The sequence below is a fragment of the Trichosurus vulpecula genome, chromosome 4 (assembly GCF_011100635.1).
Source record: "Trichosurus vulpecula isolate mTriVul1 chromosome 4, mTriVul1.pri, whole genome shotgun sequence".
Taxonomy (NCBI): domain Eukaryota; kingdom Metazoa; phylum Chordata; class Mammalia; order Diprotodontia; family Phalangeridae; genus Trichosurus; species Trichosurus vulpecula.
In genome coordinates this window covers 134,617,340-134,634,462 of record NC_050576.1, presented here as the reverse complement: position 1 = coordinate 134,634,462, position 17,123 = coordinate 134,617,340, and the positions used below count along the sequence as shown (strand labels likewise).

The 17,123-nt window shown below is 41.2% G+C and overlaps 1 protein-coding gene across 1 annotated transcript in view; it reads right to left on the bottom strand.

Annotated features, from left to right (window-relative positions):
- The window catches only part of SMYD3 (SET and MYND domain containing 3), a 1,057,397-nt gene that overhangs the window by 102,291 nt on the left and 937,983 nt on the right, over positions 1–17,123 (bottom strand). The window lies entirely within an intron of this gene.

Below are 17,123 nucleotides of genomic sequence, written 5' to 3'. Positions count from 1 at the left end.
TTACTCATCTGAAATTTACTCCCTCCAAAGTTACCAGTGGTTTCTAAATCAATAAATCTAGTGGCCTCTCAAACCTTACACTCCTTGACTTCTCTGTAGCATTCGATACTGTTGACTACCCTCTCTTTTCCCTACTCTCACCTCTCTGGAGTCAAATGACACTGTTCCAACCTCTCCTCAGTTTCCTTGCCTGGATCTTCATCCACGTTAAGCCAGTCACTAAGCCTGGGTATCCCTCAAGGCTTTTCCTTGGGTCCTCTTTTCTGCTGTCTCTATTCTTGGTGACTTCATCAGTTCCCATGAATTTAATCCTCATCTCTGCGAAGTTAACTCTAAGATCTACGTATCCAGATGTAGTCTTTCTTCTGAACTCTAGTACTGCCCCTGCCTTTTGGACATTTTCACCTGGATGCCCTACAGGCGTCACAAACTCAACACATTAAAAAAAAAGAGTTCATCCCTTGCACTCACTCACAGGGTATTCAGAACTTCTTCAGATAGAAGTCTTCAGAACTTCTATATTACAGACACGAGCACTGCCATTTTTTTTCAGTAACCTTGGTTTGTAAACCTGGTGGCATGCTCATCTTCTCACTTACCTCACACATCCACAAGTTGTTAAATCTTAGTGTTTCTATCTCCACAAAATGTCTCATATCCTCCTCACTTCAGTCTAATCAAGGCCTTCCTTACCTCTTGATTTTGACATCACAATAACTTCTACTTGGTCTCCCCATCTCAACCCATACCCCATTCTACACAGCTAAAATGATTTTCCTAAAATGCAGTTCTGATCATGTCATCCCTCTGCTCTGGAATCTTCATTGGCTCCCTATCATCTCTCAAATTAAACATAAACTCCTGTTTGACATTTAAATATCTTCAGAACCTGGCACCCTTCCTGTGTTTTCAGTTGTCTGCTGCAATGCTCCCATCACAGAAGTCTGCGAACCAGTCATACTGGCCAACTCACTGTTCCTAGACACATCAACTTCATCTCCCTTCTCCATTCCTTGGAACTAGCTGCAAGTGATGGGTAGATGCATCTATCTCCTCCTCTTGCTACTCCTGACTTCTTTGTAAACCATATCATGCATCTACCTCTGCATGAAATCCCCCAATTGTTATTGTACCACTTCTCTAAATTGCCTAGAATTAATTTTGTATATATTATACAATTTTGTGTATATATAAGAGATATAATTTCATGTATACATATATATGTATGTGTATATATAGAGAGAGACAGACAAAGTGGGAGGGAGAGACAGACAGAGACAGAGAAGGAGGGGAGAAGGAGGGACAGGGGGGAGAGAGAGAGAGAGGCAGGGGGAGAGGGGGAGAGAGAGATGGAGAGGGAAAGGGGGGGAGAGGGGGGGAGAGAGAGAGAGAGAGAGAGGGAGGGAGGGAGAGGGAGGGAGAGAGGAAGAGGGAGAGAGGAAGAGGGAGAGAGGGAAAGGAAGAGAGGAAGAGGGAGAGAGGGAGAGAAGGAGAAGGGGAGAGAAGGAGAGGTGGAGAGGGAGAGAGGGGGAGAGGGAGAGAGGGAGAGGAAGAGGGAGAGAGGGAGAGGCGGGGCGGGAGGGAGAGAGAAATTCATATTGTCTGCTCCATCCAAATATAAGCTGCTTAAGGGAAGGCACTATATTGCATTTGTCTTTGTATCCCCAGCACTTAGTGTACACTTCTTGACATATATTGTTGTAAACGTTGGCTAAATGATTGAATATTATTTGTAAAAAAAAAAAAAGGATAATATAATTTGTACTACGTGCCTCATAAATTTGTAAGAAAAAATGTTTTGTTAATTATCAATTGCTATATATGTGATTTATTATTATTTTCCCACTTAGGAGGTGCAAAATAACTTATAGAATGAAGGACTGAAAGTGATGTACATGCACAAATGAACATTAGCCTACCATGGGTACTAGCCTATTACTTTTTGCTTGTTTTTCGGTGCTATAAATTTAGGAGAAGCACTGTTGAATGTTAAGGGAAGAAACTTGAGGAGAGCATCCATCAATGTTGCCAAGAAAGTTTCAAAAGATGGAAAAAAGTTGAGATATGTGGTTTCTATCTCAATACCTTCTCTATGTACTGTTCACCACAGTAGTACTCATCAAAATTTCAAAAATCTTTCATTCTCCATAGAGAATAACTTCTGAGAACCTGAAGAGACAGAGCTTCTTTCCCTCTCACTTTAATCTTGTTTCTCCCCCTTCTTCCTTCCTCTCTCCTTCCTTTCCCTTCCTCCCCCCATCTTTCCCTTTCCCCTTCCTTTCATTCTTTCCTCTTTCTCCCTTTCTCCTTCCTTTCTTTTTTCCTTTCTTCCCTTCCTTTTCTTCCTTCCCTTGGTCCTTCCCTCCTTCCATCTTTCTCTCCTCTCTCCTTTCCTTCTTCCTTTCCTTTTTCTTTCCTTCCCTCCTTCCTTGCTTCCTTGTTTTCTCTAGGTCTTTCTTTTTTTATATTCACTGAGGACTGGCATTTAGAGCATTTCATATCAACTCTCACTGGGCAACAACACAACTTCCATCTGCAGGAGAACAGCACTAGCCTGGGAGTGATAAGCTCTGGGTTTGTATCCAGGCTCCACCATGAACTACATGACCTAGGGTCAATCTCCTCCCCTCCCTGGGCTTGGGTTTCCTTGTCTTTACTTTAATGAGGTTGGCCCAAGTGATATCTAACATCCCTTCTAGCTCTAACATTCTCCACCTGTGTATGTGCTTCCTAGCCAGATGACACAACAGTCTGGATGGCCAGCTTCCTTTATAAAAAATAACAAGGAGACAGGGATACACATTCCCTAAATGTGCTGGAGACAAAACTTTGGATAATCTACCTGAGCTGTACCTGAACACCAGAAGTCAAATTTCCGAACACTTGTACAAAATCCACACTCTCACAATTCTTGTCAGAAGACCATTTGTCAGCTGGAATTTTACAGATGGCATTACAGAGAATATCAGTTCTCTGGAAGGTACAGAGTTTGTTTTTAACCTACAGAAGTAAATGAAAACTTTCAGATCACTGGAGCTACAAACATGATCAAGAAACACGTTTGCTCATCCAAAGTTCTTTAGCCAATACATTCCAGGTTTAGAGTCACACCCCAAGTGGGGCTCTAGCCAAGGCAGATATTAATGGTCACTCTGTGAGTTCCTATTTTGCACAAATGAATAGGTGCCACACTTTGGCCAAGGCATTCGGCAGTCTATGCAAGTCTTCTTAGGCCCTGGCCTATTCCCATTTTTGGAGATAAAGCATGAGCCCAGTGGCTTTTGCTCTCATATGTTATTCTGACACAGCGCTGGCTGATGCTGCCCTATACACCTCTCCCAAGAGGGCCATTAGCAACTTTAAGTTTCCATCAGCCAGAAATGTACCTGTCATACAGCTGGCTTTCCTGCATCACTCATGCAAAGGTTGCCAACATTTGGACAGAGGCTGGGGCAGCATTTTTCATTCAGTTGAAGCCATGTTCAATGTTTCCTTGTTTTTCCATGATTGAAGGTCAAATCCTGAGGCAGGTAATTTCAAAAATAAAACCCTTGTGAAGGGAGCAGCTGAAAGGACATTTTAATCAGAGATAAGCTATGATGAAGACTCCTACCAAACCAGACCCAAAATCAGAACTTGAAACGAAAGGATTGTAGGTTACGGCTACGTCTCAGAGGTAGGAGGTTTGGAACTGGTAGCCTTACAAGACATTGTAAGGGAGTAAGGTTTGTTTTCTCCACCAACAAAAGCTAAGAATTTCCCACTCTCCAATTTCCCATAGTTTGGGGTGAGGAGATAGAATCTTCACTTTGGGTATCCTCTCGCTTTAGAGACCTATTATTATATACCTATTCCCTATTATTATTATATACTTATGTACCTATTCTCTAATGTATAGGGTGGAGACAGAGGGAGCGTTACAGTGGAAAGAATGATTGATGGCTTTAGAGTCAGAGGATCCGAGTCTGCACACCCATTCTGCTACTCACTACTTGTTTAGGCTTAGGCAAGTTATATAAATTCTCTGGGCCTTGGGCCTCTATTTCCTTATTGGTAAAACGAGAGGACTGGATCCCAAAGAACACTGTGATATGGTAGACAGAATGCTGAAGCTGAAGTCGGGAAGACTTGTTCTGATGCTTACAGGCTCTGTAGCCTTGGGGATTAAACTACTTTATCTTTTTGAGGCTCCATTTCTTTTTCTGCAAAATGGGAGGAGCAATACCTGGGAACACCTGCCTAAATGGGTTGTTTTGAGGCGTCTGTGAGATGACGTACTCAAAGTGCTTTGAAAAGTTGTCATTCACTATTATTATTTGGGGGGGCGTAATTTGGGGCAATTGGGGTTAAGTGACTTGTCTAGGGTCAACAAAGTTATTAAGTGTCAAGTGTCTGAGACTGAATTTGAACTCAGGTCCTCTTCACTCTAGGGCTGGTGCTCTATCCACTGCGCCATCTAGCCACTCCTATTAATTGGTTTTTGATGTTTAGTTGTTTCATTCGTGTCCAACTCTTCATGACCCCACTTGGGATTTTCTTGGCAAAGATACTGGAGTGGTTTGCCATTTCCTTCTCTGGCTCATTTTACAGATGAGGAAACAGAGGCAAACAGGGTGAAGTGACTTGCACAGGGTCATACAGGTAGTAAGTGTCTGAAGCCAGACTTGAACTCAGGAAGATGAGTCTTTCTGACTTCAGGACCAGCACTCTACCCACTATGCCACCTATCTGCCCTACTATTATTAATAATGAATTATTGTTAGTAGTGAATTATTAATACTAAATCCTAGTATTAACAGAGTGTGTCACCCTGTATATTGAAGGTCTGGGGAGGATCTACCTAATCAGGTCCAATGTCTTGTGAATATCTCTGTAGAGGCCCCAAGTCTATTTGTTGATCAAGTGATCATTTAGATTATATGTTCACCGAACAGAAGCTGTGACTATTTTATCTGGGGCTGGCTCGTGCACTGAGATATTTCTGGGTTGAAGTCTATGACTAAAAGAGAAGCATGCACTGGTCACTGGCCTAGCCCTATTAGGATGGAGACCCCTTCCTTATTTCACCTGAATTGAATCTCCCACCTTCCTTGCCATCAGGTTGAGAACTAAACTTACAGTAAATTAAGAGGTCATGACATTCCAGAAAGGGTACTGGAGAAAAAGAGTGAAGAAAGGTGGGTTCTCATACTCAGGTAGCCACAAGCTAACTATGACCTTGGACAAGTCATTTTTCCTACTCTCCCCCACCAGCCCCCCAGCTTTGTTTACAAAGTTCTCATCTGTAAAATCAGGGAGTCAGAACAGATGATCACCAAGATTCCTTCTAGAAAGTTATGAAATTCTTAAGTTTCAAAGAACCTAAATAGATTCCTTTCATCTCTGGAGGTAGGGAGAATCGAAAGACCCCAAACCCTCAACTGCCACAGGGAAGGCAGTTATTGGACTCTTCAGAGCCATGAATGGATGTGTTGACAGTCTTGTGAAACTGCCAGGCCATGCTTGCCAGCTCCAGGAATAGAAATAGTTTGAATAAGCAACTCATAATTTGACTACTTATCCAAGCAAAACCCTGGAGTCTGAGAGAGAAGCCCTCCTCCACTGCCCTGGCCCACCCATGTGCAAACTTCTATCCTCCTCCTACATGTGGGAGCACATGGTGCTCTGGGACAAAACAGCCTTCTGTTCAACAACAAAAGATTCCAATGCCGTTAACGTCCTCAAAGGAAGACAGCATTGGCAGAGGAGTGGTGTGCTGGGGAATGTAGGAGCCAAACAGTGAAGAATATAGGTCATTCTAACTTTAGATGTGAGTAGTCTCACAGCTGCAAGCTCATGCCATCTTGAGCAATCAGCTGTTGCAGATGCAAGCTGGAATCCAGAGAACAGGATCTGAATGTTTTTAAGGACCAAGCTCTCACTTCCTCCTGCCTATATGGCCCTTAGGTAGAAGCAATTCACAGGTTTCCTACCAAAAATTATACTTGGAATGTATGTGTTTACCAGGAGCTAAGGTCTACAAGGTTCTTCAAGTATAAGACTTATACTGGGTATTTAAAGCTCAAGTCTATAAGCCCTTACCAGCACAGGTGGTGCTTAATAAATGCTTCTTGACTTAACTATATAGTGTGCACTAGACTAGGAAAATCAGGAAAATGAAAATTGAAAGTTGTCAAATTAGTGTGGTTGTTGTCATATGTTTATGTCTGTATTTCTAGTGCTTAGCACAGTACTTTGCACATAGTAAGCAACTTAAAAAATGTTTCATCCAGCTGTATGTCCATCCATCCATCCATCCATTTATTCCTAACCTCACGGGAAAATTCTCTGTCTAAAATGATTCATCAGTCAAACTAAAGAATAATTACTTCTCTAGTTTGCAAGCTCTGCTAGTGTTCAGCAAGAATCAGTCACCATTTTCTGCTGAGATGAAAACCCCTTTGCCCTATTAACACTCTGCATTTCCTCTTCCCCGTCCACATTCATGTTCACCTTTCCATCACCTGTCTTCCTTGCCTTCCATTATGGCTTCAAAAACCTCATTCTATCTTTAACAATCTTCCCTTCATTCTAGACTTGAAATTTTTTCCACCTTCTTTCAGACATGGAATACTGGCTCTCCCCAGAAGACTACTGGCTACCTTTGGCAGGACTCGGTACTTCTTTCATGTCCTTGACACACTGAGCCAGGAGGAGCAGGCAGACTTCTTGCTGTTCACTGCCACTTCTATACCATCAATTTGCTCCCATCACTCAGCAACATCTCCTTTTTTGATCACTCCATTAATCTATATTCCCTGGTCCAAAACCGTGGCACCATGATCTATATAGCCTCTGGTTTTTTCTTAAAGTCTTATTCCTCCAGGAGTTCAGTATCTGGTATATAATCTTCTTCAATCTTTATACTTAGAGATGTGTGTGTGTAAACACACACATACACACATATATACACATATATGTGTGTATACATATACACATATATGTATGTATATACAGATACATACAAATACACACATATAGATACAGAGATAGACATTGACAGGGAGCAGCTAGGTTGCACAGTGGATAGAGTGCCAGACCTGAAGTCAGGAAGAGTCCCTTCCTAAGTTCAAATCTGGTCTCAAGACACTTACTAGCTCTGCAGCCCTAGGCACTTCATTCTGTTTGCCTCAGTTTCCTCACCTGTAAAATGAGCTGGTGAAGGAAACGGCAAACCACTCCAGTATCTTTGCCCAGAAAACCCCAAATGGGGTCACAAAGAATTGAACAGGACTGAAATGACTCAACAGCAACATTATTCACTACAGGGGTGAGGAACCTGTGGCCACATATGGCCTCAAGGATATATTGATACCTCCTCAATACCTTGGCCTCTCAATTCACCAATTCTCTCACCTCTTATAACTTTCATTCCATCTCAGCCACCAACAGGAACAATCATATCTTAAATTTCATTATCACCCATAAATATGATCCGGCACTTGAGTGAGCTTGAACTCTGAAAGTTCTCTCTGATCAAAATCTCTTTTCCTTTCCTTTTTACCTCTGCCTACCTCCTTCTAAACCTATTTTTCATCCTCACTGTGACCTCCACTTCTTTACTTCTTCCTATTCTATCCATCTGTCGTCACTTCTGCTCTGATCTCCTACTTTTCTTCCCTCACAATCTTGAATTTGTGATTGACTAGTTAAACTAAAGACTCATCTCTGTCCCTGGATCCCTTGCATCTTCATCTATCACTCACACCTCAATAAATCCTAACCTTTGTTTACTGTCACCATTTGCCTTCTTTGCCCTTTCTCATGTTATGGGGGGAAACCATATAACTATGCTGACTGAATCTTCTAAAATTTAAGTTATTTATCTCAGTTGGATTATTCAATACTCCACGGCAATGCTGTTACTCTCCCCTCATTGAGTACAATACCTTCTGCGGCAGCTATACTGAACCTCCTCTTCCCTCTTTCCTCTGTGGTCTCTCGGCATCCTTTGTAGCAGGTGACTTAGCCTCCTACTTTAATGAAACAGACAGAGGTTGTCCATTGTGAGCCCCCTCTTCTCTCATATCCCATACCTTTAAATGCCTCTACATTACCCTTCATTTTCATTTCCTTTGCTTCAGGGTTTGAGGAAGAGATAACCTCTTCTTCTCAAGGCTAATGCCTCTATTTGGGCTCTTGATTCTTTGCCCTCTCTCTCTTTTATTTGATATCTCATTTTTCACTAGCTCTTTCTTTGCTTTCCACTATCATGAGCAGGTCTTCTTACACTTTAAATACTTTCAGCTGTACCTGCCATTCCTCCAAGCAATCAGTCTCTTGTTCAGGGCTAAACTGCTAAGAAGAGTCATCTACGCTAATTGCCTTCATTTTGTCATCTCCCATGGTTTAATGACCCTGGCAATATGTCTTCCATCTCCATCCATCAAGTGAAATTGCTCTCTCTAAGGTTACCTTCAGAGCTCAGCTTAGGTGCCATTCCCTACTCAAAGCCTTTCTTGACCCTCCACAGTTGTTCATGTTCTTTCCTTCTCCAAGCCCAACACATAAGGACATCTTGCATATCCCTATCTGTGCGTATGTTGTACCTCCATTCCCAACCTCATGTAATCTCACTGAAGGTCAGGAATGCTTTTCCTTTAAATCTTTCCATTTCCATCTTAGTACAATGCTTTACATATAGCAAGTGGAGTCAGGTGCTAAAGGAGATGCCAAAGGCTAAATCGGGATGTAATCAACATTATCCTTGACAATGCCTTAAATCATCCATAAAGTACCAATGTTGTTGTTGTTGTTGAGACATTTCAGTCATGTTTGACTCTTTGTGACCCCATTTAGGGTTTTCTTGGCAAAGATACTGGAGTAGTTTGCCATTTCTTTCTTCACCTCATTTTACACATGAGAAGACTGAGGCAAATAGGGTTAAGTGACTTGCCCAGGGTCACACAGATAGTGTCTGAGGCCAAATTTGAACTCAGATCTTCCTGACTCCAGATCTAGAACTCTATCTACTGTGCCACCTCACTGTCCATAAAGTACCATACTGAATCTTTAAACAGATGCTTTTTGGAATGGGCTGGAGTATCTTTAAAAGAAGGGGCTCTGTGTCAGAGTGCATAGGAATCTGAGAAGGTAGCCATGGTAACAACTGGATGTCAATTTCATTTTTCAAAATAGCCACCTAACCATTCTTACTGTGGCTTGTAGCATGCCTGCTGGATTCCTCCCCATGCCCTCCCTAACCCACTTCTCCTTCACCCAGCCCTTAGAAAAGAAAGAAAAAGAAAGAAAGCGCATGGGTCAGCTTGGGGTCAATGGTGAAGGGGTTTTATGTTGTGAGCAAGTGTTTTAATGAACAATTAGACTGTGATTACTCTTTGCTGTGTCTGGCACCAAAATATGTGTGTGTGTGTGTGTGTGTGTGTGTGTGTGTGTGTGTGTGTGTGTGACAGAGAGAGAGCAAGAGAGAGAGAGAGAGAGAGGAAGAGGGAGAGAGAGAGAGCAAGAGACAGACAGAGTGAGAGTGCGCACGTGAGAGGGAGGGAGGGAGAGGGAGAGAGAGAGAGAGGGAGAGAGGGGGAGAGAGAGAGAGAGAGAGAGAGAGAGAGAGAGAGAGAGAGAGAGAGAGAGAGAGAGAGAGAGAGAGAGAGAGATTACTGAAGAAAAGTGAAAAAATGGAGAAAAAAATAAATATGTAAGTTACTGCTCAGGAGAGAGGAAGGAACCAAGACTTCTACTCAAATAGAAGAAAACAAAAATAGGTCAAAATTTACCTGGAAGGAAAAGTAATGATTAGGGAGGAAAATATTCTTGAGAGGGTTTCATATACAAGTGTGATTAAGAGGGTTATCATACCCCCACATAACTATTTCTTCCTCCTGCTTCCATTTATCAAGAGAAGACACAGGGAAATCCAAGGGAACACAGCGGGAACCTTCTAGCTGACTCAGGATACTAGAAAAGCTGATGGATGCTGTACCTCTCATTACATCCATCAGACTCTGCAGAATGAATAGACTCATCATGGGTATGATGAAAAGGAGATTCTGGCATTACTCAGTGCAGAAAGATGCTGCTTATGCCGCTGAAGCATATGAGGGAACTAAGACCAACTAAAGAAATAGCAGATTCATGTCTCCCATCTCAGTTGAGCTCACTGCAGGGCATACATTTAATGAGTGGAATGGTAGATGGAATTTCTACATCATTTAATTTTTAGAGGAAAGGGAATGATACAATGGATGGAGATCTGACTGTTCTCTAAAATTGCGCATTGTAGAGAAGGGCACATCTACTTAGTTTTCTTACCTGGTATTACCCTATGCCAATGAAATCACAGATTCTGGTCCTATCCTCTGTTACAGGTGGGGAACCTGCATTAGAATTTTAATCTCAATCTCTCTCTCTCTCTCTCTCTCTCTCTCAGTTGAATTCACGTTAAGTTAAACATCAACTGTAGGTCAGAATTGGAGCAGACCTGTGATTTCATTAAGCTCAGGGAAATTCCAGGTAAGAAAACTTCTACCAACAGTTCTGCAATTTAAACTTTTAGAGAGTTTCCTGAGACACCGAGAGATGAAGTGTCATGCATGTCCAGTGTCCCCAACCAGCAAGAGTGAAAAGAAACACTTGAACCCTGGTCTTTGTCATTTTAAGGCTAACTCTCTAACCGCTATACCTGAGACCCTTCTCTACTTTGGGCATCTGATAAATATTTATTGAGCTGAGGTCAGGCACTATAGCTATCCTGGCACAATTTCCAAGGAAAGGAAAAACAACAGCAATAACCTAGAACCATCCCCCACCCTTCCAATTGCAAAGCAAGTTGTGTTCCGTGTAATACAAAGGCCTACCAGGATCGATTCTTGTCTGGACCACTGGGAAGATCTGTTTACACAACTCAGATGGCTCTTATCTTTGAAGAGGCAAAACTGTGAATGTTGTGACTAGTCATAGAAGGATCCCTCTGCAAATTACATAGCCTCACTCACGAATCTAAAAGCCATAGACTTGGATCTCTACCATAGAGCCAGGTAGCTCAGGGGATAGAGCACTGGACTTAGGATCAGGTAGATCTGAGTTCAAATACAACCTTGGACTGTTAATTGTTGTGTGATGCTGGGCAAGTCTTTTAACGCCTGTGTGCCTCAGTTTTTTCACCTTTAAAATGGGGATAAAAATAGCACTTACCTCCCAAGGTTGTTGTGATAATAAAAGGAGATGTTATTATGCTATATAAATTCCAGCTATTATAGATAAACTTGAAGGGTCAGCATATATATATATGCGCACATATATGTATGTATATATGTATAGATACACACATACATGTGTATCTATACATATGTGTATGTACATATATGTATATATATACATGTATACACATGTGTATACATACTGGTTTGGGAATATAGAAAGACTACAATAAAAAAACAAAATAAGAATGAAAGAAAAGCAGAAAGTCTTTTTTTGTTGTTGTTTTTAAGTAGAGCCTGGATAAGCCCCATCCTTTCTGAGTCAGCAGTCCTGAACAAATGATTCCAATTCTGACCGTCAAGGTAAATGCAGAACCTCATCTAATAGCATTGTCTTCTTCTTCTGTACCTTCTCAGATTCACATCTCTTTCAAGGCGAGGCCCCTAGCATCAGCGCCTACCTTCACACATAGCTGAACACAATGCATTATACTTTATAATATGACACACGGATTGGAGCTTCACAGTTGGTTGCTGGGTGAAAAAGGTTGCTCAAACCTCAAGATGGTTCCTGGCCAATTAAAAAAAAGATATGCAAATGATGACACCCCCCCCCAACACTCCCCCACACCCCCACAGCAATAACACGCTATTTTTTTAAGCACTTGTTACCTACTGGCCAATAACAACAAATTTTTCTTAGCGTGTTTTTTCTAGTGTTATTTGTTTCTCCTGGCGGAGGGGGCACTTTTAACCATCTAACTGTCATGCGATCTTGCTTCTGGCCTCCCAGGCTGCGGCTCTTAAGAGTCCAGGTAAAGAAACCCGGTGACGACTCCAGCTAAATATCTAATGCTGAGCTTTGTTAAATGGTTGGATGGTTTTTTTTTTCCCATGGCAAATTCTGGGTGCTCATCCTCTGAAATATTTGAAATTCTACCTCACAAGTGACTAAGCAATGAATAGCAGAAGACAACCCATCCTTAAGATGCAAACAAACAAGATAACACAAGTTGCTTTTTTTCTTCTCTGCTTTCTTGAAGTGGGTGTGCAACCTGCCTGTGCATCTGTCTCCTGAGCAGGCCTCTTGCATATCCATAGCAGCATCACCAGCCACCCCTACTGGGCAGAAGCTATAAATCATCAAATATACTTTTTAAAAAACCTTGAGAAAATGCTGGGCTTAGTTATAGATCACCCTCTGGTTCCATGGTTAGGGCTGGCTCAACTAAGTGATATAATTTGAAATGTAAAAATAAAAATAATTATTATTATCACCCCTATTATTCAATTTGGTACTGGAAGCATTAGCTGTAGCAATAAGAGAAGAAAAAGAAATTGAAGGAATTAGAATAGGAAAAGAAGAAACTAAATTATCACTTTTTGCAGATGATATGATGATTTATCTAGAGAATCCTAGAGAATCAAGTAAAAAACTACTTGAAATAATAAACAACTTTAGCAAAGTTGCAGGATATAAAATAAACCCACATAAATCCTCAGCATTCCTATACATTACTGACAAAGCCCAACAGCAAGAGATAGAAAGAGAAATTCCATTCAAAGTTACTGAAGGCACTATAAAATATCTGGGAGTCTATTTGCCAAGACAAACCCAGGGCCTATATGAACATAACTATGAAACACTTTTCACGCGAATAAAATCAGATCTAAATAAATGGAGAAATATCAGTTGCTCATGGTTAGGCCGAGCTAATATAATAAAAATGACAATTCTACCTAAATTGATCTATCTATTCAGTGCCATACCAATCGAACTACCAAAAATTTTTTTTACTGAGCTGGACAAAATAATAACAAAATTCATTTGGAAAAACAAGAGGTCTAGAGTATCTAGGATATCAATGAAAAGACATGCTAGAGATGGTGGCTTAGCCACACCAGATATTAAACTGTACTACACAGCAGCAGTCATCAAAACTGCCTGGTACTGGTTAAGAAACAGGGGTGTGGATCAGTGGAATAGGATAGGTACACAAATAGGTGAAATCAACAAGTTTAGCAATCTACTCTTTGATAAACCCAAAGAGGACAGTTTCTGGGCTAATAATTCACTATTTCACAAAAACTGTTGGGCAAATTGGAAAATGGTAGGGCAAAAACTGGGCATAGACCAATATCTTACACCATATACCAAAATAAAGTCAAAATGGGTTCATGATTTAGGAGTAAAAGTTGATACTCTAAGTAATTTGGGAAAGCAAGGAATAGTTTACTTATCAGATTTGTGGAAAAGTAAGAATTCATGACCCAACAAGAGATAGAGAGCATTACAAAATGCAAAATGGATAATTTTGATTATGTCAAATTGAAATGTTTTTGTACAAAAAAGCCAATGCAACAAGAATTAGGAGGGAAGCAGAAAATTGGGAGAAAATCTTTGCAACTAGTATCTCTGATAAAGGCCTCATCTCTAAAATATACAGGGAGCTGAGCCAAATATATAGGAATACAAGCCATTCCCCAATTGAGAAATGGTCAAAGAATATGAACAGGCAGTTTTCAGAGGAAGAAATTAAAGCTATCTACAGGCATATGGAAAAATGCTCTGGATCGCTGCTGATTAGAGAAATGCAAATCAAAACAACTCTTAGATACCACATCTCTCCTGTCAGATTGGCTAAAATAACAAATCAGGAGAATGATAAATGCTGGAAAGGATGTGGGGAAATTGGAACATTGTTGCATTGCTGGTGGAGTTGTGAGCTGATCCAGCCATTTTGGAGGGCGGTTTGGAACTACGCCCAAAGGGCTATAGAAATGTTCATACCCTTTGACCCAGCAATTCCACTTCTAGGGTTGTATCCCAAAGAAATCACGCAAGCGGGAAAAGGGCCCATATGTACAAGAATATTTATAGCGGCTCTCTTTGTGGTAGCTAAGAATTGGAAATCAAAGGGATGCCCATCAATTGGGGAATGGCTGAACAAACTGTGGTACATGATGGTAATGGAATACTATTGTGCCATAAGAAATGGGGATGATGCAGACTTCATAACAACCTGGAAAAACCTACACGATATAATGCTGAGTGAGCGGAGCAGAGCCAGGAGAACGTTGTGCACAGCCACAGATATATGGATTCCGTGAGGACCAACCCTGACAAACTGCACTTTTCTCAGCAACCTAAGGGGCAAGGACAACTCCAGGGGACTCACGATGGAGAATGCTATCTTCATCGAGACAAAGAACTGCGAAGTTTGAATACAGACCGAGGCACACTACATGCTCGCCTTTTCTGCTTCTCTTTTGTTTTTTGGGTTTTTTTTTTTGGTTCTGTTTCTTCTTTCTCATGATTCATTCCATGGGTCAAAATTCTTCTCCACGACTTGACTAGTGCATAAATTAATTCAATGCGAAGTTATACATGACAGTTATATGAGACTTCATGCCGTCTTGGGGAGGGAGGGGAGAGGAAGGGGAGAAAAACTGGAACTCAAAACTATGTAGAACCGTGCGTGGTAAACTAAAAATAAATAAAGAAATTTATAAAAAAAAAAATTCCTCTGTGCCACTACCCTTTCCTCCCTCCCTAGTAAATCAGCACTTTACAATCTGTTTGGAGGCTGCTGCCCCCAAGCTACGGTCAAGATTACAATCCACTAAAAAGCATATATAGAAGTGGCTATCTGCATCTAGAAAGGTGGTATAAGGAATAGAGTTCTGGCCTTGGGAATCTGAAAGACCCAAGTTTGAATCCTGACTCAGATACCTTCCAAGCTATGTGACCCTGGACAAGTCTCTAAACCTTTTTTCAGTCACAGCTTCCTGACCTATAAAATGGAGATCATAATAGTTCCTACCTCTCAGGGCTGTTGTGAGGATACAATGAGACAATATTTGTAAAGCACTTTGCAGACCTTAAAATGCTACATAAATGCTGGTTATTACCATCCAGGTGGTAATGGCACGCTAATGTTGGCATTTGTCATTTACCAGACGTGTCACCTCTCACCAGGAGAAATCTTTTCATTAAGGGTTTCAAAAACTCAGAAAAAATGCAAATATGTTACATGGGGTGAGTAACACAATTTTATCTATTCATGTCTTATCAGGAAATGATTCATTGGTTTAGTAAGCCAGTTACAAAGACCATAGCAAAGATATATAGCAAAGACCATAGGCAGAGATTATAGTTTTGGGCTGTGGTTAGGAGTCAGGAAAAGTCTAGAAAACAGGGTATTACTTAGGTAGGAATGAAGACCTGGTATAGATTAGAGTGAGGATCCCTGATCATCTAAGAACAGAATGAAGGTATGGTTTGGGGGGCAGTATTACATAACAGAATTCAGGGGTATAACTGACTCTCCCTGAGCCTTGGAAACAGACTGTTCCAAGTACAAATAACTAGTGTTGATTTCACTCTCCCGGCCCCTTTTTCTTAAAAAATACAGTGGGAGGCAAAAAGAAGAAACATTATAATAGGGTATGATGGAGGGAAAAAGAAACCTAACAATCAAAATCATGAATATGAATGGGATGAACCAGCCCATAAAATGGAGGAGGGAAGCAAAATGAATCAGAAAGAAAAACCAACAATTTGTTGTTTACAAGAAACACATGTAAAACATAAAGATTCATCAGAGTTAAAATGAAGGGTTGGAATAGAATCTATTATGTTTCAACTGAAGCCAAAAAAGCAGGGGTAGCAATCATGATCTTAGAGAAAAACAACAGTAAAAATAGACACGGTTAAAGAGAGGTACGATATTACATAAATGGGAGATTAGACAAAGGGGCTTAGTCCTTGGAGTAGAACCAATGTTCTCTGCCTGCTACATGTCTATGTGGAGGCTTGGGGAGCCTGGTTCCAGAAATATGAGATGATTCTAATGGTGTCCAGCCCAATGCTTCAGAACATATGCCGTGATTTTTTGCTGCCTTTTTACTACATGCTGATGAAAGGCCTTTTGACTGATTGCTGAGCTTAGAGTTCATACCCACAAAAGGCTCCAATGGAGGATCTAGATCTCTCTCTCTCTCTGTCTCTCTCTCTGTCTCTCTCTGTCTCTCTCTCTCTCTCTCTGTCTCTGTCTCTCTCTCTCTCCCCACGCCCCCTCCCTCCCTGATACCTTTAGGATGAGGATGAAGAACTGCTGTAAGTCCTAAGTGGGGCAGTCCCTCTTCTACCTGGCCACCATATATTCTTTGATCCTAGATGAACGGGCACCACAAATGTAATGACCTTGTGAGCATCCAAAGGTTGGAAAAGCCATTGGAGGGCCAGCAACAGGAATCCACAGCAAACTCTGCTGTAGTTATAGTCACTGATCCTGGTGAGCCAGCACAAACGTAAGGAGTGACCTGTTTGACGTAGCCCAGGGGTATGGTGACTCTGCACCTGAGACACCATGTATTGCAAAGCAAGGAAAGAACTTGTCCATCATCAACTGTGCCATACCCAGAAGTGAAATGGAACGAACACTGTTTAGCCAACATCTGAAGTTTCAGCCCACTCTCCCCAGGGACAGAGCTGATAGGGGAGAATGGACACCCAGTCTGGGAAGGGTTTTTTTTGTTTGTTTTTGCTTTTTGCACTTTAAGTCTTGATATGTCTTTCCATTAAATATCTGTTTGTAAAAGCTAATTGATTTTTGTTGGATATCAATCATCAAGGAGAGAGCAACAGATAAATTAATATTGGGGGAACTAATCACTAGGACTGATATTGAGAAAACATTAATTGGGTGAATATTGGGGAACATGATAGGGGTTCATAGAGGATAAAATCCCCATGATTCTTCAGGGTTACTCCTAGAATTCTGGGGGTGGAGAATAGCTTTACTCTTGGGACTCAACCTGGGTGGGGGATTTGGGGTAGTTGGGAAAGTGACCCTAGAGTCCCTATGTGTCTAATGGCAAAATACTGAAGTATTTAAAGGAATAAATGATCCTTTTTGACTAGAA